At 43.9% G+C, this 20,049-nt stretch overlaps 1 protein-coding gene across 2 annotated transcripts in view; it reads left to right on the forward strand.

Annotated features, from left to right (window-relative positions):
- NPR3 (natriuretic peptide receptor 3) overlaps positions 1-20,049 on the forward strand; it is a 49,504-nt gene that overhangs the window by 18,994 nt on the left and 10,461 nt on the right. The gene's annotated exons all lie outside the window — the stretch shown is intronic.

Genomic DNA, 20,049 nt, shown 5'->3' on the forward strand with positions numbered 1-20,049 from the left:
CTGCGCTTTAACCTGCCCTGCTGCACCACCAGGGAGGGCCCGACTCTACTGTCTTTAAAGCAGAAAGGGACATGTTCTTAATGACAGCTAGATGGCTTAGATAGTCCACGTTGGATATTGACCAGCTTCATAAGAGGTGGTCACTTCTGATCAGGGACCCTTCAATTTCTTTACCTGAGTTCTGTAGAGTACAGGTATTGGTTTCAGCGGGATCTGCATTCAGAGCCTGGATCTAGCACCCCAATAGTGTGAGGTGGGGCAGATTTCTCAATCTCCCTGATCCAAATTCTTCTTCTCTTTTGGGAGGATTGCAGATATACTACCTGAAACATCAGCACTACAGCAGTCAGAAAGTTGGGACTCAGTAAAGGACCCCTCTTTTATGCTAGTGCTGTATTATATTTCTCCTTATAGGAATTTGTTGTTAAATTACATAAGAGGGTCTTAGAAATGTATTATTAGTGTCTTAAATATTTTATATATTATATACACATAGAATATCCTTTGACTTTCTAAATCAGCACTGTCCTGTAGATAGATAATAATATAGACATTTTTTGAAATCACATTTAAATATGTAAAAAGGTAGTGAAATTGATTTTAATAATGCACTTTTTCTAACTCAAATGTTAAACATACTTCAACATTTAATCAATGTATAAATTCTGAGTGAAATGTGTTTTTTTAAAATTGTACACAGCCTTTGAACTCCAATGTGTATTTTATGCTAACAGCGGATCTTACTTCAGTTCAAGCGCTCAGCATCTGTCTGTGTTAGTGACTACCTCATGGGACAGCGTAGTCTCCATTACAAAAGAAGCAGAGTTTCTGCAGTGGAGCCCAAGTTTATGGAAACCTGTGATAGTGTTGCCATCTCCCAAATCCTGTGCCCGAGGAGTAGGAAAGCACACGGAGGGCACTGAGCCTCCTTCGGTGGCACTTCCTTCGTGCCTGTCCCATGTTGAAAATACTGAAGTCTTTACATATGCTACTGTATGGTAGTTTACTTTACTAGATTCGTATTAATTTTCTGGTATAAAAGCTCAAACATTGTGTCATTTGTCTGGCCTTGTTTCTGAGGTTGTTGACGTTCAAATATTTCACTAGTGGTTGTCCTCATAATGATACTCACTGGGCAAAAGGTGGCATCCCAACACACTATTGGATAATTCTTCTTGGTCATCAGTTGTTCTGTGTTCAGCACATTAATCTTACTTTAATGGAAGTGTACAGGGAGAGTATACCTGCTACAGAGAGCCATAATATATTCCAAACCAAATACTAGTGCTTAGAGGTTATCTCTAGAAGTAGATTACAACACCCTTTTCTTTGCATGATCATTAAAACCTATTTTATAAGGGGCCTCTCTGGTGGCACAGTGGGTTAAAGTGCATCACTCTGAAGCTATCCACAGCCACTGCAGCACAAGTTTGATCCTCAGCCAGGGAGCTGACCCACATGGTGTGGCAGACCTCTGCTGTCCCGCCCACTGCTCCCCTCAGCAGTGTATCTCAGTCACCCTGCCTGTTCTGCTCCCCACTCTGTCTCTGGTGAATCCTCTCATCCTCTGCACCTCTGGCCTGTACCCCAGTTCTTGTATGCATAAACAAATAAATCTTTAAAATTAAAACGTACTTTATAAATACAATTATAATTTTAAGTAGAAGTTAGACCTCATTATAATAACTTACTCCAGTTCTGAAGCCATGTTCCTGTCTCGTACTTCCATGTGTTTTAGTTATGTCCACTGAGTTCCCCTTGGAGATACTGAACAGGTTAGTTCAGACAGGTGGCCATGGGGAGTATTGTGGAACAGGGAGCCAAGGAATGGGAGCCTGGTGTGGCCGGGCCTCACCACTGCTAACCCTTGGTCTACTGCAGTCAGAGATGGTTAGCAAGGCGTGGTGATGTTCCCTCTAGAATTCCATTCTTCTCTAGGTCTTTGTGCTGCTCTTATTTGTACTAGTCAGAGCCAGGCTTTCGATTTCACTTAGACCGTGGAAGACTGTTGGGAGATAGTATTGGGTTTCCACTGTCGGGTTTCTAAAGCCCTTTGGGGAGCGTCAGAATCTAAAGTTAGAAGGAAAGCCCACTGAAGAGGCCCTCCAGCGTCACTGGGCTCCAGCGAGGCTCAATGAGGGCTCTCGGGGCACCTGCTTGCACTGGCCCCGTGGTTTTGCCAGGTCACCCACATGATCAGTGGCTCTCACGCAAGGGTGTCTTCGTGGAGGTGTTTGGCCTCTACCATGTGAGTGAGTGGTTCCAATTCCAGAGCGCTGGCAAAGGGTTTAGAATGCGCTGTGTGAGGGCCGAGCCAAGATCAGCGCATTCCCTGACTCCTGGCTGCATGACTTCCTTTTTCCACTACATCAGTCTGACCCTTTTAATAACAATGTGCCCGACATGGGGTTGAACCCATGACCTGAAGATTGAATGTCTCGGGCCCTACAAGTGAGCCTGGCAGGCAGCACAGGCTGGAGTATTTCCTTCCTTTCCCTGCACCCTTCTGCCCACATGTACACCTTAGGTGGCCGTTTCTCTTTACGCTTTCACACGCCTGACAGTCCGGTTAGGACTGTCTCCTCTTCACCTGTAGTGACTTGTTTTCCTCTGATGTATAGGCCCTTATTTCCTAGCTCACCAGGCGCTATTTACTGAGTATCCCAGAGAGCAGGATCCTGGACCATGGGGTGATCCAGTCTGGGTAGGATCCTCACCAACTAAAAATACTTAAGCAGGTACGCAAATCCCCACGACAGTGAGTTCTGGAAGGCCACGGAGCTGCATGTCTGTGTCAGCATGGCCATATAAAGTATCATAAAGCATCATTCACCTCTCAGTGTACAGTGCTCTGAAGCTGCTACAGTCCTCCTAGAGGTCTGGCCAGTTTCTTCAGTGCGCACAAAAGGGGGCGCACGCGTGAGCGTTTTCATTCCTCCGGAAATGAAATCAGACACACCACGTGGGTGCTTACTAGGTGGCTCTTTCCAAATTCACCTTAGTCTCCCTGACTTCTGTGTGGATGAGGGTTTCTTGACTTCTTAACTCCTCATCATGCTGTTCAAAATTTTGTGTGCACAGGTGTAGATTTTTGGGAGAGAGGGGCTAAGACCTCTCCTCTGATTCTTAATGGGATCCATGTCACGAGAGCTAAGAATCATTGCTCTTGATGGTGGCAGGTCATCACACCTTTGCCCAGTTACTGTCCCAAGTCTGGTTTAGTCACAATGATGAGGCACAACATTGTGCACACGGGTGGTACTGAAAAGCTGCTCCCTTGGACAACAATGATGGATCCCTAAGGCATCTAATATGTCCTAATCTTACATTATAAAATTATTAGTTTTATTTTGGAGATGATAAAGATATTCTGTCATTCATTTTGGACTAGGTAGTCAGTCCACTCTTTCCAGTTCTTGGGGCCTTTGTGTAATGTTCATGAGAGGCAGACGTAGATTTATCTCTGAGGCTGTGTCTTCCCCCCTCTGGCAGCTTCTCTGACTTCTCAGTCCTGTAAAAGGGGTCTTGCCCTGTTCACCCTAATATGTTTGGCACTTCTGAGACCTATTATTCACTGCTGGCTCTCCCCATGGATGCTGCTTGCCTCCTTTCCCTGAAGTTGTTTAAATCAAAACAACATGTGGCCTTTCAGATTGAAAGGCAATATATTTAATTAATGTAAAAGACCCACATGGTGAATATCAATGAGTTCATTTTCCTCCTAAGTGTTATTGACCAGCATGAACCTCCATTCCTGCTGCCCAGACTCCCATTCCTTCGAGGCCATAATTCTTAATGTTGGTCTCAGCTTCTTCTGCCATTTTCCCCTAAATGTCTAAAGGTTATTTATACTGCTGTTTACGATAATACATTTTTCAAAATTATCTCTTGATCTTCTAAAACAGAAAAAAAATTCACTTTTTTTCATCCCTGCTATCAGTTTTCATTTCCAAGAGCTCTCATTCCTTGAGTGCCTCTATTAAAAATAAAATACACTACCCTGGTCTTACTTCCTGGATGCAGCATTGTGAGGATGCCCATTCGTAAGTTCTAGCAATCACTTCGTTCACAGTCTTACTTACCTAAGGTTGGGACTCACTTTATCATCGGTGGACTGTCATCATTTAAGAAGTAGAACTTTTGCTTCCTAAGGGCACATAAAAACAAAGGTCCCTCTTATAATTGCTGTTAACCTGACATTTTTTAAAAGAAAGTCATTTAAAATAGTTTTCTTGTGCTTCCTGTATGGCCTATTTCTTTCCAGTGCTCTTTTTTGAATATTAAATTTGATCTCTTTCCCTTTCTTATTACAACCTTTTCCTGGACTGTTGGTAATCCTCAGCTGTCTGTTTATTTTTAAGGGTGAGACATTAAAGAACTCTCCAGAAGCTGTGTGTGGGGGGACGTGTCTACTTGTAGACTTTATTGTAGGAAATGATGACAGCTAACTTTGTCAAATATGATTATCTGGAGTTGTTTTCCTTAGGCTGGTTAGTTTCACTGAAGCATTCACTCTGAGCCCCTCTTGAAACCATGAGGCTGCCTAGTTCTGGGGTCCATGGGATGGGGAGTCTCTCCTTTGGGACTGCACAGAATTTCTTTTTGATGCTTCCCCCAATCTCTGGCGGTGCTTGGTATCCTGCCACCCAGATATTCTTTGCATCAACCTTTTCAGACAACAGATCTGTCTTCTGTCTGATGGAAAGGGGCAGTTTTTTTCCTCTGTAAGGTTTGGAGTGAGAAATCTTTTCAAGCTTTCCTTGTGAAGATTTTCAATTATTTTGCTGTTTTCTCCCCATTGCCTCTTTACCTCCAGTGACAGCCGGTGTCACCGTAGGCGCCTCTGGGGTGGAGTTCTTTGCTTCTTGCTGAAGTTCCCGCCATGCTGCTGTACACTTTCAGTCTCAGGTGTCCCTGAGTCACTTCCAAATATTTGCTGACATTTCATTTCTCGTTAACGGTTTTCTTCTTGTATTCTTTTAATTTGCAAGTTTATGATTTAAAGTATTTCTTTGTTGTCATTTTCATGGGGATTTTGAGGGGAATGTGTATTTTAATGACTGATTTATGAGTATTTCTGGATTGTTGAGTCATCTGGATTGAAGATAGTGGTGCTATCTTTTTGTTGTTTTTTTTTTGGGGGGGGGGATCTTGGTATATTCAAATCAAGGCAGGGAGCGGGAAAGGAGCGTGAGTAGGCATGTTTGCAGAGGGGATCTAGTGCTCCTTTATAAACACCCATGCCTGTGTAGTAGTGGTTTCTTTTCTAGCGGCTATTTTTTTTTTTAAAGATTTATTTATTTGTGCATACAGAACTGGAGTACAGGCCAGAGACTCAGGGGCGGCGAAAGACTTCACCAGAGACAGAGTGGGGAGCAGAACAGGCAGATCAACGAAGTACACTGCTGAGGGGAGCAGGGGGCGGGTCAGGAGAGGTCTGCCACGCCATGTGGTCACCTCCGGGGCAGATGGGAATCGAACTCATGCGGAAGTGGTTTCAGCTTCTTAGTGCAGTGCTTTAACCCGCTGCGCCACCAGGGAGGGCCACTAGTGGCTATTTTTTCTTAATTTACTGCTTATTTCTTACCCTCTTCGACACACTGGCCTGCTTTAATTCTTTCAAAATAATTGCATATCAGTAGCATGCATTAACAGTAATACATACTCAGAAAAGGTGTGTTCTTTTACAGCTCTGTCAAACTAGCAAATGAAGATTTTATTTTACTTCCCACCCAACCTAAACTGTTTCCTTTAACAAAACTCTCATGCCAAAATCATCTGAACATTAATTCTTTTGTACACATCATCTATTAGTGACAGTAGAATTTTAGATTTTAAGATAAACTTTTAAAAGCCAGTGGACTCAGTTTTAAGGTTAAAAAATAGGATATTTACATCAAAATAACTGGAGCTGTTTGTGTTCTGGCAGGTTGTTTGTAATGTGCAGTGACAGCAATTTTATACTCTTTCTAGAATGTCAGGACTTTTTTATAAAGAGATCTTAAGAAAAAAAAAAAAAACGAGTACAGTTGAAGATAAACTGGCTAAGAGGGTCCCCAAGAGGGACCCAGCCATAGGCCAGAACAACCTCAGAGAGCAGAGACCCACTGCGGGGAGAGGATCTGCCCCAGTGGTGGCCAGCTTGTAGGCCAGCAACCTTCTAGAGCCAGGGTGTTGCTGCTGGGGGAAGCATGGGAGGGAGGCTGGCCCAAGGCGCAGGAATCTGGGCTGGGAAGTTTGTGGCCACACCCTTTTACTTCTTGGGGTTTCTTCTCTAAAACCAAAGATTTGAACCACCACCGCAAGGGGCTTCCCCATCCCCAACTTCTGCTATAACATGTTGCAAGCCTTTTCTGACCTCAGTCTTAAATTAGAGGCTGTGTCTCATTGTCATAATATGTTGTCATTGTCCTATATGTCATTAGCAAATTGACTTTTCCTTTACTGAAAAATCACAGTGTAAAATGATCACAAGTCTCTTTTCCCCATTTTAGAGAATTTTACTACAATAAGGTGTTCTGATGCTTGGAAACATTACCTCAGAAAAATCTTCTGGAAATTTTCAAGACTCTAGCTTTAAAATATAAAGGACCAACTTTTCCTCAGTTCAAACTGGTCACCATTCTATGGTCTGTAACTTTATATGCACAGCAGAACTTTGTGCTCATAAACTAAGCGATTGCAATGCTCTGCTCCAATTTGCATCTGCACAGATACAGTCGCAAGTGCAGTTTTGCAAATACAAGACTAGAGCTTAGTTATTAGGGGAGGATTGGAGGGTTTTTTTTTTTTTTTTAATATATAGTGTTTTCCTGTTCTCCATCTCAGAGAAGATTTTTTGTTGTTGTTGCTGTTAATACAGAAAGGTGTTTCTGTTAAAAGAATATGCAGGGTCCATTTTTTCTTTTTTGAAATAATGCTGCATCCTTAGTACTTCGGCTTTCAAATTCAGTCTCATACTACTTCTTAATGCGATCTCTGTTCTTGACTTGGGGTAGAATTTGGTAAATGCTGCTTTTATTTCTAACCAGGTATTCTGAGCAGGGGGTGATTTTATAACCTTGGATATTTGCTCGTTTGAGGTTAGCGGGCCACCCATAGCTTGTTTTTTCTCCTTATTTAAAAGTTGAAAATTTAACTAATTAAACAAATATTCAGGTGGTGTTGAATGCACAGCAGTATTGTTAGGGAGGAGGAATGTGCTTTTGGGTATTCCCTCATTCCCAGGTCTCCCTCTGACACTTGTATATGAAATGGGAGCCCCTGGGAATGAACAATTTATCTAGCCCAGAGACAGGGATTTGGAAAATCTAAAATGTTGAAAACCAATGCTTTGATGTCCTTCGATGATGGAATGACCCTGCAGAAGATGTGTGTGAACCAACTTGGATTTTGACACTGACTTTGCATGGAAGCCGTGCGGGAGGTGACATCAGTCACAGAGTCGTTCAGATCATCAATAACATTTTGGCCAGACACTTCACCCCATCTTGTCTTACATAATGTCATTTCAATGGAACTGGTTGGTCTTACTGAAATTTTTAAAAAGTCAGCTATTCAGTTAAAGCAATGAAAGAAAAAAAAATGCAACCAGGCAAGCTGTACTCGCCTCACTTCTGTGAGAATGTGCACAGGCAAGCTTTTGTGTCTGCCGGGCCGCGTCAGAATAGGAGACTACACCACCCCCCTTCTTTTGCCCTCACCCCCTTTCTTTAAAGTCAGCCAGGGAATAATTTGTACAAATGAAAAGGCCCTTTCAGGCATTGGAGAGCTTTGCTAATTGTATTTGAAAGAATAAAAGCAAACCATAGTTGGCTTTTAACAACAGAAATATAATGAGTTCACATGCCAACATATTAATAAGATTAGTTTTAGTAGGGAAATGTAATCAGGTGGATGGGCACTGCAGGAGGAATGACTTCTTAAAATCATTCTTTTTTTAATATAGCTAAAGAAATATCAGTTGGTTTTCCAAGCACATTTAAATAACGATGTACTGAATCTTAAAAAAATATATCACTTACATTTTCTTGAAGTAAAGGGAAACTTAAAATGACTTATTCCTGGAATGTTTAAATAGCCTTAGTTGTGCTCAATTGGAATATTTAAAAAACTTGGGACTCATGATGAAAGTTTTTTTTTTTGATTTGGTTGTCAATCAGCATGTTTGCCTGTGATTTCCGCATATGGGCACGCTTTTGTTTATTAATTGCAAAGATGTTGAACTGATGCAAGCTGAAATGTTCCAAGAAGAACCTCAGTGCCTATGAAAAATGACTTTTCTCAGTAATAGGCTTCATTTTGACCTTCTGAAAGACAGTCATTGTTTTTCAACGCATGTGTGATGATACAGTTTCAGTTATAAAGACATTTTGTAATAACGGTGACAATATACTCAAATATGCATGATTAAAATAGCAATGCAGTGTGGAAATATGTTTCACAGCTGAAAGGCTAAACCACCTTACTTTTCTCCCTGTATGTCACTACATGGAGTAGAAGCCATTCCAAGTACTTCACCATGGAAATAGAAATTATTTTTTAGCATAGTCCGATCTCCTAAAATAGGGACTGTAGGGCTAGGATTGCTCAGTGTGTGAAAGCGCCTGAGGTAGGTGACAGTTCCATGCACTGGTGTAAGCAAAGGGGCTCAGGGCAATACTGCAGAGGCCAACAGCTCAGATGTCTTTTTGTCTTGCCAACCCCCTTTCGGTGGCTCTGTGCCTCAGGCCTCAGGGTCACTGACTCCATCTTGCTCCACTTGGTGAGGACTCATTTACACAAAGATGCTGAGGGGTCCGTAGGTGAGCTTGTATAGCAGGAATCTGGAAAAGGAAGGCTTAAAGGAAAGGAATCTAAAGGTCGTGTTTTGTTCTCAGTGTAGAGAAAGGTCTTGCAAGTGCCAGGATTTATTCTACTTCCCAGAGACCTCTGCTCAGACAAGCTCTCTTTCGTGAGGTCACCCTGTGGATGGAGCAGAGAGGGGCTCTCAGGACTCACTTCCCTAATGTGTAGCTTTGCATTGTCTGAAGCAGCAGCAAGAAGACAGCACCCCCCAAACTGTGACAGGCACTGGAAAGGAAAGCTCACACTTCAGCCTTCCAGCCTGAGAGGCGCCCACAGGGCCCTGCCAGCTCCATTGGTCTCCCGCTAATAGAGGACTCTGGTGTTGCATCCTGTCAGCAGCCGCAGGTTTGAAGTCTCAGGCAGAGTTCTGCTGCAGGAGGCCTGGCCTGTGATGCTGCCGTCCCTGTGGGTGGACGTGGGCAGCGCCCAGCGGCTCAAGAAATAGCAATTGATGGGCATCTTAGTGACCCCAGGGCATGCCACCTTGTGTGCCAGAGACTTTGATCTGTGAAATGGAGAAAACCACACTGAGTTGTTCTTGGAAGTTATGAAAAATGATTGTAAAGGGGTTTTCTAAGCTTATGCATTTTGAGTGATAGTTCCCAGAGCAAGCAGCTGAGGGCCGGGCACCCCATGGCCCTGCCGCAGTGTGTAGTAGCCGTTGCGAACGACACCCTTCCTGGGCTCCGGCCAATTGTTAAAAGGGAGGAACTGGAATAATAGATCGCTGGGGACTCAGGCCCTTTCCAGTTGGGAAACCTGAAAGTCGGACAAGCTGTAGGAAATTATTTTGGATTAGTCTTTATCTTGTGTTCCCACCCCCGGCCCCTGGCCTCCAACAGTGAATTTATTTTATTCTGTCAAGATCTAAAAACCTTGCTTCCACAGGCGATGATTTGGAGGTTGGGAGTAGGCGAACATATTTTTTTTTTTTTTTTTTTTTTGCATAACAGACAATTTCACAAAATCTGGGGAGCTCTGTTAATTAATGCCTTTACTTGTTTATCTTTGTGGGGGTGGGTAATTACTAACTCACTGCTAATTTCTACCCTACTCTAAAGATATTAATGAGTTTAGCTTCCTTATTAGTGATCATTCTTCCCTCAGACTGGTTCCCCATTGTGAGGACTGCTGCCATACAAATTACACTCACTCCAAGCTGAGGCCATTTTTTTCTCTTCTGTACTCAGCAGTGACATGTATTTTTGGTAAGCACATGCCCAGAGTCTCTGGTGTAGAACAGATTTCAGGCACAGTTCACAGGTCCCCTAAGTGCACGTATATCTCTGGCTTCCACTTGAGGCTGTGATCACCATGATGGTGACTGATCAACGCGCACGCCTCGGCATTTACAGAGCTCTTCCTGTGTCCGAAGTGTCTCGCTGGGTCCTGTGAGGACAGCACACACCTGTGAGGGAGGCGCCTGGGATGGGCAGGAAGAAGTGGTACAGACGACGAGCTTCCTAAGTGAGAATAATGTGGGCGTCCAGATGTTGAAGTAGGGCTGCATTGGACACATTCAGGGAACCGTGAGTTAGGAAGCTGGCTAGGACGGAGGCACTTCCTTGAGGGCAGTTTGGGAGGCCTCCCTCTTGAAACGTGCTCCTCCTTGGCTGCGAAGACGCCACCATCTCCAAGTTCCTCCTATACTGCTGTGTCCGTTCTCGTCTCTCTCAGAACTCCTCTTTTCCACTTACTCCACATACATGGTATTCCCCAAGGTTCCTCCTGAGGCTCTTTTCTCTCTTCACTCTATTCTGGGAAGCACAGCCACTGGATTTCTGGGTGGGATGTTCATTGTATGTAGATAAACCCTAAATTCCCGTGTCCAGCTCCAACTTCTCTCCTGGGGCCCCCACTTCCAATTTCCCATGGGCACATCTAGCTGAAAACAGTCTGTGTGCCTGATCTTTGGGCTGCAGATTGCTCTACATGGAGCTCTCCTGGGCTCAGCAGCCGGGGGGAGTCAAGGAGGATGAAAGTTTGAGTTCACAGAATGTGTTCTGCACCCAGATGGGAGTCAGGTGATTATAAACAAAAAGACTTTCAAGGACATTGGAAATAAGAGATGCTGATGAGATCTGGGTCTTGCTATTTAAAGGGTGGTCTGTGGACCAGGGCATCAGCAGTGTCCCCAAGGAGGCGACTTAGCAGGTCCCCCCCCCCCCCCCCGAAATCAGAACCAGCATTTGGACAACAGACCCAGGTGAGCTGGGTGGACAGTGAAGTCTGAAAAACACTGGTTGCGGGCTGTCTATGAGAGTGAGTTGATGAAATTGAGTAGACAAGATTCATCAAACTAATAGCAGTCAAGGAAGCAGGAGGCTGCGGTGCTGAATGAACGAAGAATGCCCAGGGAAGCTGAAGTGGCTGGGATGGACGGTTAATGCGGGTGGAGAGGAAGAAGGTGAGCCGACTCCCAAAGGCCTAACTGAATTGATCATGCCCTGGGTGCCAGGGGGTCCTTGATTCAAATGACAGTGATATTTGACAGAGGAGTTTTGACGCCTCAGTTCTTGGAAAGCAATCTCTGATTAGAGTTCCCTCCCTTTATGTTCCATGTCTCAACTTTTAAGCAAATAACAGCCCCTTTTAGATAATGATAAACTGACTAAATGAGCAATGGACTTAAAGAGATTAAGTCTACTTTTCTACATGTATGTCAATTTATAATTTTTAAAGCAATCCTGGAGCTGGTTTTAACAATCTGGTATCTATGAATAATAATCTCCTTCCTTCTTCCTGGCCCTGGCCTCAACTTGATCCTGTTTTCCTGACAGTCAAATTTACAGTGTGTTTGCTGGGGCAAACTGCCTTCTTTTTTCCCCTCTGTCTGATATACAGAAATCATCGTGGAAGTCTTGTACATACGTGTTAGAGAAATCAAATTAAATCTTCCAAGAAGAGGCTGGTACCCATGGTGCTCAGTTCCTGGGTGTGGGTTCTGTCTTTAGGGATTGCTTTGCTTGATAACACATTCATACTGACAGTGACGGTGCTGGTTTGGAGTCCGGGGGCAGTGCTCCATGCCAGCTGTCTTTAATAATGGGGAGAGGCAGAGTGGGCCTCACAGTTGTGGGTTCGGTCCCTCATTTACATAGCTGGTTCAATTTGTAAAGTTTTGTGATGTTGAAATTCTGTTTGGTTGTTAAGAATTCCTGTGAGGTTAAAGCCTAAGACCTCTCAGGAGTCTCTTTGATGCTGTGGCCATTGTATTTAGTAAGATCAGTGTCATTCTGCTTTTCAGAAATTAGGTCTGTGTGATGATACAAAGTCACGATACATCCACATCTAGAACACTCTGCACAGTTTTGATTAACTTTTAAGAGAGAAATGAAATTCTCTCACATTACATTATATTTGCTCGAACATTTTAAGGAAGAACTAGAGTATCTTTTAATTGCCCAGGGGAGAAGCAATTGTCTGATGAATAGACTTCAAAAGATCAGTCACTTCAAAATAGAGAAGTAGCACGATCCAGCTTTGTGAAGACTGTTGCGGGTATTTATTGAAATTTGGAGACTTAAATGAATTTTCAAACTGTTGACCTAAAGGGATATTTTTAGGATAATTACAAAAAGTGACTATTTTCTTTTTCCTGGTAGTTAGTAAGCATATGAAACTCATTACTTGCATAGTTTCCAAAGGTTGTCTTAAAATGGTTCCAGAATGATTTAGATTAGTTCATTATGATGGATCCCAAATAGAATTGAAAAAGCGTTGATTGGTGTGTGGCCTATTCTTTTAGCTTGATATTTGAGATCTGTAAATGTCTTTAAAAAAATTACTGTTTTAAAAATTAAATAGAATTTTGGCTCAAAATAGAAAATGCAGAACTGAATAGGACAAAACATGAATGTTGACCTTGTATTTTCATATGTTCTTCTGGTACCAACTGTGGAAGTTTCTACACTATTATAGACTTCATTTAGGGAATTGATTAATAAAGATAACTTTATTATGGGACATTTCAAATATATACAAAAGTAGTGAGTGCAGGATAGTGCACTTCCACTGGGGCCTTCCACGTCCCCATCACTTATGCTCAGCAGTTACCAATGCTGTCTCATTTCATCTGTAACCTTTTCCCTGGCCTCAGCCCAACTCCTGATAATTTTGAAGCAGATCTAAGGCACCTTAATTTATAAACAGTTTAGTATGTATATTTAAAATCTAAAGTTCTTTATTACTGTATTCAAATAAATGTATATACAGTGATCTCACCTGTACAATTTGATCAATCTTGAGAAATGTGTATGGCCTCATAACTACCACCCCAATCAAGATATAGGGGGTTTGTATCTACAATTCTTTTCTGTCTCTTTCCAACCAACAATGCCCACCTGCCACAAACAGCCACTTTCCCTCCCTTTTTACTGAGGGATAAAACAATTATATAATTGACAAGATTATATAAATTAAAGGTGTACCATGTGATTTCACACATGTATATATTGTGAAATGATTACTAGCACATAGTTATGATTTTCTTATTTTTGTGTTAAGTACATTTAAGATTTACTTTCTTACTTTGTTACAGTTATACAGTATGGTGTTATTTATTCTAGTCACCATGCTGCTCACAGATCCCCAGAACTTACTGCTCTTATAACTGAAAGTTAGTGCCCTTTGAACAGCATCTCATCATTTCCTGCTTTGCCATGGCAACACCATTCCCCTCTCAATTTCTATGAATTCAAGAGTTTTAGGCTTGATGTATAAGCGAGATCATGCAGTATCTGCCTGCTCTGCTTGTCTTATTTCACTTACCATAATCTTCCTAGGTTCATTCATGATGTCACAGAGGCAGGATTTTCTCCTTTTTGATGTCTGAATAATATTCCATCTCCATATCACAGTTTTCTTATTCATTCGTCAGCAGACATTTTCGTTTGTCTCCATGCATTGGCTATTGTGCGTAATAGCAGTGAGCAGGAGGGTCAGTGGAAGAGGGTAAAGTGTCTGCAAGTACATTGGTACCTATATATACTCAGTACTAGGTTAATGGATCATATGGTAATTCTGTTTTTAATTTTTTGAGGAAACCCTGTACTGTTTTTCATAAAAGCCATATAAATTCCCACCCACAGTGTACAAAGTTTCCCTTTTCTCTACATTTGCCAAAACTCATTGCTTTAGTTTTCACAACAGCCTAAGAGGTGTGAGGTGCTATCCCGCAGTTTGAGCATATGTTTCTCTCTGATCAGTGACGCTGAATACCTTTCGTGTACCTGGCGGCCCCCATATGTCCCTTTGGCGAATGTCCCTTCAGGTCCCTTTGCTCATTTTAAAGTCTGATTTTTTTTTTTTTGCTGTTAAGTTTCTTATATTTGCCTCTTACCAATGTACTTGCAGACATTTTACCCTCTTCCATAGGTTGCCTTTTCGTTTTGATGGTTCCTCCGCAATGCAGAAGCTTTCTAGTTTCTGCTTGTTTTCTTGCTTGCTCTTTTGTTTTCTCCCAAAAACATTATCAAGACCAGAGACAAGGAGATTTTGTCAATATAGACTTCTTTATGTTTTAAGGTTCCAGGTCTTACGTGTAAGTCTTTCATCCATTTCAAATTAATTTTTGTGAGTGGTTTGAGAAGTGTCCAGTTTCCTTCTTTTGTGTGTATATACTGTCTTCTCATCATCAAGCATTGACAAGAGTATCATTTCTCTATGCATTTCTGTCAAAGGAGTTTATATTGTTCAACAAGTTTTGAGAATTAGAGAAATAACGTTTAAGAACTCAAAAGATGTACTTACGTGGAACATCCATTTCCCCCTGATGAAACTCATTTTCATTTGGGGAAATGAAACCTTGCTACATTTTTAATTATTTATCAAGGTGGTTGTTATCATTAAGAACCAGGAACTACAGAACAAAGATCCTCCAAAAGCAAAAGCGTCACAGCCCTTCAGTGAGCCTTGCAGGGAGTGCAGGGGCCTGCCCTGCCCTGCCCCCCTGCTGCTGGATTTGGGTTTCACGCATTTGCTCACCTAGACCTTGTGCCTGATGGGAACAGGCCCTGGGAAGAGGAGCCAGCGAGTGTGCAGACTGTCTGTGGGGGTTGGTCACCAGGCTTCCAGAAGCACATCAGTCTGTCACTGCTAAGACGTCAAGGCCAGGGACAGACGTGTCTCACTGGCTCATCTGAAAGCCAGGGACAATTATGTCATTATGAGTGTGCACTTCTCAACTGAGCCTTCAGGGGCGACGGGTGATGAGAAACATCCGCATGTGACGCGCGTGTGACACATTCAAAGGGCAAATGTATCAAGTGACTGAATTCCCTGTAAGAACGTTGGGAGAATTTTTTAGAGTGCCTCTCATCTGCTCGTGCTTCACACCCACCAACTCCAAGAGTCTAGCTCCATGGAGTCCTCTCCGCTGCCAGCTCCCCACAGGCAGGCCCTGGGTCTTTCCTTGTGTGCAGCACCTGGCGGCACTGGGCCGGCACCGCTGCTCTGACCGTTGAAGGAGTGACCAGGGCTCTTAACTTGACTGAATGACGGTTTCGTGCACCAGCACTGCTTTCATTGACTCATCCATTCTGTTTGAGGTATTGAGAGGGAAGAAGAGCTGCTTCCTTGCAGGCAGTCACGCTTGAGGCATCAGACCTGAGAGCTTTGCCTGTGTAGGGCATTGTGATGGGTGGAGCCACGGCCAGGGTGGGGACAGGATGGGCAACCTTGGGTGCAGTGTCACCTTGCAGGAGCCCTCACTTCCATCTGGGGAGATAGGGGGTACAGCGATGCCTCAGCCAAGCAGAGCTCAGTCTGGGTGTTCCTGGTGACAAGCTGCCTGACTGTCACTCTTGCATTTCCATAGAGTTCAGCTGGGATAGAGATGCGTAATAGGTCAGCAAATGACCAAGCGTAAATTCCCTGCAGGCAGGTCCAGCACAGAAGAGCAGACACTGGGGGGTCTGTAAGAGTGAGAATCGCCCTTTGGTGCTGAGAAAGTTGTGTATATGGAAATTCCTGCTGTTTCCCTACCTAAATTGTATGCATTTCATTTCTTGATTTAAAAGAAAATCGAATGAAAACAGTGTCTGTCTTACTGTATGGCAGGCGTGAACGCGGGGCTCACCACCAGCACACTGTCCCTCAGTCTTGGCCAGTCCATGCACTGCCGTCTGTTGCCTCCATCTCCACTGGCCCAGAATGCGGGACAAGGTTCTGATCATCACCAGTCAGACGGATGCTGCTGCCATTGTTCCAGCAACCATGGACAAAGGGCAGGTTCCCATTCCCTGGGCCCCCTCCACCCTAATGGGAGGTTAAGGGTCTTGTCTTTTTCACAAGACTTACCAGAAATGTTGGCAAGCACCCTCCCCACCCCTTTCTTGCACTGTGAACCACTGGTTTGTGGTTAAGGACTGAGCTCCCGTGGACACCACAAGCAAAACTGGGGTCGGCCTCTCATGCAGTTAACTTGGGTAGCTTTCTCCTCTGCAGGCTTGCTCGGCTCACTCTCTCTCAGTTTACAGAACAGCTGAGCTCATAGTTCTCTCTGCCTACTTGTTTGGGGCACAAGCATTGAGGAATTTGTCTCTGAATTTGCCTCTTCCAGGAGATTGGAGCCTGTTGTGAATGGCAACCCTTTGTATTCAGTTCAGAAAAAACAGGGTTTCTATTCAGTTCTCTTCATGATAGGGGAGTGAATAGACATGATTGATAGGTGCTATCAGACAGGAAGGCCAAAGGCAAAAATAGCATTTCCCCATTGGAAATACCTGCTGCTGGCCGCCAACTAGCAGAGGACAAAATCAAGAGATTCAAGATGAAATGGTGGGAGAGACAATGCCAGCATGCAGTCATGTCTGGCAGATTCCCCAAAGTGAATGGATGATGGTGCGTGAATGGAAGATTGTGGAAGATGCTGAATTCCATCTTGTTTGAGTTACACTTTCTGTGGTACCCAGCACAAGTAATCATCACCTGAGCTTGTCCCTCACTGGGGTCCACTTCACAGCTGCTTCGCTGGACACCATGTGTGTGGTGTGTGTAGTGGGGTCCACGTGTGTGTGGTGTGTGTGGTGTGTGTAGTGGGGTCCACGTGTGTGTGGTGTGTGTGGGGGGCCCGTGTGTGTGTGGTATGTGGAGTGGTGTCCATGTGTGCTTGTAGTGGGGCCCATGTGTGCTTGTAGGGGTGCCCATGTATGTGGTGTGTGGAGTGGCTGCATTGTTTAGTTAAGATTGTAAACTCCCAGGAATCATGAACTGTATTATTTTCTTAACTCATTTTGTTTAGCATCTAGGAGGGGAATTTTCTGTGTTTAGGAAGTCCTATGGCTAGCAGTAAGGAATGGCTGACAGGAAGAACCTTCTGGCTACCTTAATGATGCTAAATATTAGAATATGTTGTCAGGTGAGGGAGCCCAATTCCCTGTCCTCTGTCACGGCAGCATGGTATGTCAGTCAGGACTCTGAGGTTCACGTCTTGCTCTTAGCAGGGCATAACACAGATGATCTTGCTCCTTTCAGCCCAGAGGTCTACTGGAAGGTGTTCCAAAGGCAACTTAGTACTCTGAATTTTTTTCTCTTTTATTTTTTCTTTTTAATTTGCACTTCCTATTTTCAGTGTCTATAATGTGCTAACGGGCTTTCCTCCCATTAAAAAACACGTGTGGATGTGAGAATGTTCTCCTCGAGAAAAGATGGTCTCTAGGGTTTTGCTTTTGGCTTGAGGTCCTATGAGGTAGGTGTTTTGAAACTTCCCCCGCAGCAAGCTAGGGTGCCAGTGAGCCTTGGTGGGCGTCAGAAGCTCTTCTGCTAATTTTGGCAGGAGAGGGAGACACTCAGCTTCAGAGAGCGGGGAAAAAGGTGAATTTTTCAACCCATTTACAAATCAGGGTAAAAGGAGTCTTCAGACCTGGCATGTGTTCAGAGCTCATTGATTCTCTTCTGCCACCAAACCTGAAAGTGACCAAGTTCATGTTTCTTCCATCCTGGATCATAGAGGGGGAAGCTCAGAAGGCTATCACCTCAGGAAGGATTGGAAAGGCCAGACTGGGCCACATATAATGCTTTGGGTGGTCAATGGCAGCCTAGTGGCCCTGAGTTAGGATTTGGAGGAGTCAGAAAGGAACATGGCATACAGAGGGAGTAACCCTCAATTCAGAGCACAGGGAGGCTGGGGGAGACTGATGCCCTTTGTCCCTCACCGAAAGGAAAGGAGCAGAGCCAGAGCTTTTCTAAGGTGCCTTACCTTGTCCATATCCCATGATTCTGCATCTTGTTGACCTCTGTCTGTAGCAGGACAGGTTTTATACTTTTATCAAAGAGGACGTGGATCTTCTGAAAAAAGTTCTCCTCATGATGGCCTGGAAGTTAAATGACACTGCTGAAGTCCACGTATTAAAATGCATTATCTCATCAGCATGCATACTTTCTCAGGCCCTGAGTACTTCATGGCCTAAGTGAACATTTCATATGCCTTTGGAAATAGAATTAGCACAGCCAGCTCTGTAGAAAATTATCTTTGACTAGTAGATGTTATTTCGACACTATTCTTCTTTGCCTAAGAAAATAATGACTCTGGGACTTAAGCTTGACGCCTAAGAGTAAATGTCTCCCCTTGGCTTTTACAGTCCCAAGAACTGTTTTAGATGTTTTATATTCATTCCTTTATTTAATCCTTCCAAAACACTATGAGTGGGTACCAATGCTCTGTTTAACCCACAAGGACATGGAAGGTAAGAGAGAGGAAATTAGGTAGCAAAGCTAGGATTAGATTTTGAGTCTAGTGGTTAACTCAGAGCTCCCACTGCCTCAGGACTCTTCCCCTCCCTCCACCTCTCCAGAGCACTCATGGAAGCAATGGGCTTGAATTCAGGGTGACTTCGTGGAAGAGAGCTGTGTGGAATGCCCAAGCATGAACAAAGACCTTTAGTTTCCATAACGTGTAAGAAGGGTCAGTGAGACATGGAGTGCCAGTCTGAAAGTCAGTCATTCTGAGTCCTGCTCTTAGGGTTAAGGAACCACGCTGGAACTCTATAGAAACAATAACAAGCTAACAGTAAGAGCTGACTGTGCTAGGCACCGTCTGAGGTCTTTTCTGCTCATTTAAACCTCACAGCAGCCCCACGAGACTGGATGATTACTGTCCCCATGTCCCAGTTGGGGGGAACCGGGACACAGAGCGGCACAGAAACACAGCTAGGAAGTGGCCGAGCTGGTAACAGGCCCAGGCTCTTTTGACCATTACTTTAAATTGCTTTTCAACATGAAGCTCTTTTTTAAAAAAACTTTTTATTGAGGTGCATTGATTTACAACACTGTAGTGATCAGAGGTTTAAGATCTTGCTGCTTCTGATACACACCCACCCACACCCCTGCAGGCACCCCACTCCTCCACTGCAGCCCACGTATATGCACTTTACTTGTCTTTGATAAACCTGAAATATTTGTCTCTGTCATGCTCACCCCCCTCTCCCCCCGCCAAGGGGGCTTGAGACCATGTGGAAGAGAAGTTGAGTCTTGTCTTCTGTGACCGTGTATTTGCCCGGGTGACACTGGTCAGTTGTGGTGTCTTCCCACAGGGCCTTTCCAAACTGGGCAGCAAAGGCCCATCACAAAACCGCACGTGGTCGATATCACAACACCCAGTTCACTCTGCTGCTTTGCTGTTCTTGACACGTCCTCCTCTTGAACTAAGAAGGCTCAGAATATTTTGTACTTTTCTACTATTTGTAAGTTGCTCACTGTTTCAAGATTATAGATATGCATTTCATGTCTAATGAATACTACAGTGGTTCAGTGTGGCATTCGAACTTGCCGAATGAGTGGTGCTTAAAGAAGGAAACGAGGCTCAAACTGATTAGTGATGTCCTCAACCTCTCGTGAGCCCGGAGTGTTGTAAATCAATGCACCTCAATAAAAAGTTTTTTTAAAAAAGAGCTTCATGTTGAAAAGCAATTTAAAGTAATGGTCAAATGCTTAAAGAAGGAAACGAGGCTCAAACTGATTAGTGATGTCCTCAACCTCTCGTGAGCCCGGAAGTGAACTGAGGGCTATTTCACTGGAGCAGAACTGACTGGGGTAAATCAGAGACCCAGGCCTGTTTCCATCCTGCCCTTGGAGCTAGGCAGGGGTGTAAGCAGGGAGTGGTGGTGTTTAGGGGCCTTTCAAATATGAAGTGGAGGCTCTCCCTGGTGGCACAGTGGGTTAAAGCACCACATTATGAATCTCTCTGAAGCCACTGCAGTATGA

Source organism: Condylura cristata, unplaced genomic scaffold, assembly GCF_000260355.1.
Source record: "Condylura cristata isolate star-nosed mole 26May11 unplaced genomic scaffold, ConCri1.0 scaffold00007, whole genome shotgun sequence".
Taxonomy (NCBI): Eukaryota; Metazoa; Chordata; class Mammalia; order Eulipotyphla; family Talpidae; genus Condylura; species Condylura cristata.